Below are 4,070 nucleotides of genomic sequence, written 5' to 3'. Positions count from 1 at the left end.
TCATGACAGAAGAGCACAGGAAAATAGCCATTCCATAGGAAGTGTCATGCGCTTGCGCAGCCTCTTTTTAAAAAATATGTTACTTGGGGCTGGAGAGATGAATCAACGATTAAGAGCACTGACTGCTCTTGCGGAGGACTCGGGTTGGATACCCAGCACCCACATGGCGGCTACAAACCGTCCTTAGCTCCAGTTCCAGGGGAATCGGAAGTCCTCTTCTGACCTCCGCAGCATTGCACGACACGGGTGCGCTCACATACATGCAGGTAACACACTCATACACATAAAATAAAAATGATAAGTAATATATTTTTTAATATAGTGTATTGCTTGCATGTAGTAGGTGCATCTGTGTCGTGCAGTGCTGCAGAGGTCAGACGAGGGTATCAGGTTCCCCAGGAACTGGGGAATGGACAGTCGTTAGCTGTCATGTGGGTACTGGGAATTGAACCCAGGTCCTCTGCAAGAGCAGCCAGTGCTCTTAACTGATGAGCCACCTCTCCAACCCACACAGCCTTTTTATTTTTTAAGAGGGAGCTACAAATAAGAGATTGGTAGAAGAACGAAGGATGGAGAGGTACTGGCATCATTTGAATCTTACCAGAGCATTTCCTACTTTATTCCTTGTTCAAAGCTCCCAGCTCTTAAATACAACAGGAATTTTAACTGTGTGTTTGGTAAGCGCACAAATATTAGGTAAGTATCCATAAAACTTCATACCTAAATATCAAAATGTGAAAAGATATTGTCAACTAGCTGTGGTTAAAAACACTACAGCAATGATCGAAATTATGTAAAAACTATAATACAAACTGCTATATACTAGAGACGGTGATTTATTAGATGTGAGATTTTATTGCATATGTTAATTTTCTCAGTTCCTTTCCTCTGTCAAAATAAACTGGTTACTAGTACTCAGAAACGAATATCTCAGCTCCTGAATGTACACATTTATTTCTTTAGATCTAGTTCCCTTCCTTTTTCACTTAAAACTGTTTGTGTCTTTAACTAATAGCGATCTCTGGAAGGGAAAAATAGATTTTGTTTTCCTAGGTTTTCTAGTTTCCTTTAGCAACTGGCCATTCCTGAGCAGCCAATCAGAACCTTTATTTAGTCAGCATTGACAGTGATTAATAGATGCCTTGGAGACCTGCTTACTGATTGTCTCCATCAGAAAGCAGAGGTGGTAACTGGGAATTACAGACTGCTGTAGCATGCTTAGTGTTCTTTCTTGTTACAGTTTATCAGTTGCATGTAAGTGCTTAGAGCAAGGTCTGTGTTTGGTCATTAATCATTTTGATTAAACTCTAACTATGTGACCAAGCCAGATATTTCAATATTTTTTTTTCCATTTCAAATATGTTGACTTCCTAATATTCCAGGAAAGATGCTATTTCAGTTACACTATTTTAATAAATGCACTAGTGATTATAGAACACTTAGAATTGTGAATATACTTAGAAACATTTCTACTGCTCAGCTGAAGAAAGGAAAGCCCTCATTCACCAGAAGGTTCTATTAAACCCGGGGAGATCTTGGCAAAAACATAAAGTCAGTTTATGTCCAAACAAGCAAAGCCAACTGGGAAAGGGAATGACTGTTAGATGGAGTTAGAAAAAACAATAGACAAATGAAACTAAATTTATGAGCCTGTTAAAGCGATGGAGTCTTCTGCATCCACTCACATGTTTCTAAATCCTCAGAAATAAAACCTTGGTGTTCAGGATGTATTGATGTGTTATCTTTTGTTGTTGTTGATTTTGGAAACATTTCTTAAGGGTTCTGAAGTCTGTCAACAGTCCATTGTTTAAAAAGTAAGAGAGGGCTGGAGAGATGGCTCAGTGGTTAAGAGCACTAGCTGTTCTTGCAGAAGATAGGGTTTGATTCCCAGCACCCACATGGTGGCTAACAACCATCCTTAACTCCAATTCCACTGGATCCAACACCCTCTTCTATCCTCTGTGGGCATTCCATGACACAGGTGCACTTACACACATGCAGGCAATATAGGCATACACATAAAATTAAAATAAATTTAAAACAATTTTAAAAAGCAAGAGAAAAGGCTTGTAAGTATGACTCATACCCAGCAGAAAAATAATGGTAAAAACAAGTAGCCCAAGTAATGAACTCTAGTATGTAAGATGTACTGGGTTTTTATTGTTGTTGTTTGATATCTTTTTGTTTTTTTAACCTATTTTTCTATTGTATTTTTACTTTATTTATATTTATTAGTTTTTATTTTTAGAAGAAGCATTTCATTACAGCTTTAACATACTCATTAACAGTTTCCAGAGAAAAGATACATCTCTTTCAAAAGTTGCTATAAAATTTTTAGGTTCGCTATTGAATTAATACAGTTATACAGTATTGAACTTAGTATAAGCACTGTAAGACATAAAATTGAATATCAAAAATTGTTTTTGCTACTAACACTGAGATGTTGGTGCATGCATCTCTAATCTGTAGGCATCTGATTATTACTAGTCATAATCGGTTGCATTTGGATCCTTGGCACCTGTGTATGTCTATAAGGTCATTGGTTAGATTTCAATAATAATGTTTATCACCTCTACTAATTAACATGATGTAAATTTTTATGCTTCCTCTTAAAATATAATTCATTTTTTAAAATTTGTTGATTTTGTGTGTGTGTATGTGTGTGTGTATATATCACACAGAACATCCCAAACCATCTCATTCGACTCTACACCCACTTCCCAGATGACACCCTCCCATAGCCTCCCTCCCCCAACTAGAGCCCTTATACTCTGATATCCCTGCTACTGTCTACTGTGTTGTTGGCACCCCCAGCCATTCCCCACTACTTGCCCTTCTGGTGAATCTAGTCAACCTATCCAGAGGTCTTTGTTTTAGGAAGGTCAGCTGTTCCTCATCCAGCAGCAATTCGTTGTCAATATTCCTTTACATAAGATTAGGGTATACTGTTCATTTTCCCAGTTCTATGCTGGGTTACTCTCTGGGAGTCCCTTGGACCACTCTGGCCAACAACTCAAAAGAAGGTATCTCCTATCTGGTATTGTTGTTTGTTATGTAGACTTTAGCTATACATATGGAGTCTTAAGAAATTATATTGGCCCTTTTAATCTTTGGTTATACTTTCCTTTTGGGTATTTAAGGTCATACAGTTGGCCCAGATAAACCAATTTATTTTTACTCTTAAGGCCATTTGAGGATCTGTTCCTCAGGAGTCACATGGGTTTGGGAGGAGCCCCTGGGTCCTTTATTTTACCAGTTCCGCCTATGTGAAGATAAGTCAAAGGTCCTGCTCGACCATGGTTGGCTTCACTTGGAAGCATGGAAGAACTGATTCCTCTGTGTTGACCATCCTCTTCGTAGATTGGACATTGGTTCAAGTCCATCTAGTGGGGTCTCTTTGGCCTCCTTGATCAAGAGGACAAGTGACCCACCAAAATTACAAGGAAATTTTGAGAGATGCTCATAGTCCCCTGGAACTAGTCCACCTAGGAGGGCAAGGAGAAAAAACTGTCCCTTACGTCCCTCTGACCAAATTAGTATAGGCCTCAAAGTATGTCTGTTAAACATCCAAGAAGGTTAATTCCACCAGGCTGGTACTTTTAATTATGTGTGCCATGTAGATAAATCTTGGGCAAAGACCAATTGTTCTCAGATAAATATTGCCTAGACATATATTTCTTGATCTGGTATGTATAATTTGTCAGTAGGTTGTTGGACTAATATGGTTCCCTCTGGTTATTAAACTAGCTAGGCATTATTTATCTCTCCATTGTCTAACCCCTCCATCATGGTTTCCCCAATTAAGCAGCCCCCATTTCCCCCCTTTTGCCCTTAATAATACCCTTCTCCTGTGGTCCTACCTCTATTGAGCTCCTTCTTTCCCTTTATCCCCTAGGTTCCTTGTATACTCTTCCCTCCCCCTCTCTTAAACGGACTCAATTTTTATCCATATCTCCCTTATTAAGGCCTGTTTCCTAATGTTCTTCTCCTTCAGGTTATTTCTTTTCCTTTACCTCACTGTTTCCTTACCCTTGTCCTGGTTCCTGCAGTTATGTCTGTTTGCATACTTA

This window comes from Nannospalax galili, unplaced genomic scaffold (genome assembly GCF_000622305.1).
Source record: "Nannospalax galili isolate Female #2095 unplaced genomic scaffold, S.galili_v1.0 scaffold663, whole genome shotgun sequence".
NCBI lineage: Eukaryota > Metazoa > Chordata > Mammalia > Rodentia > Spalacidae > Nannospalax > Nannospalax galili.
Note: the sequence above shows the minus strand (reverse complement) of the source record.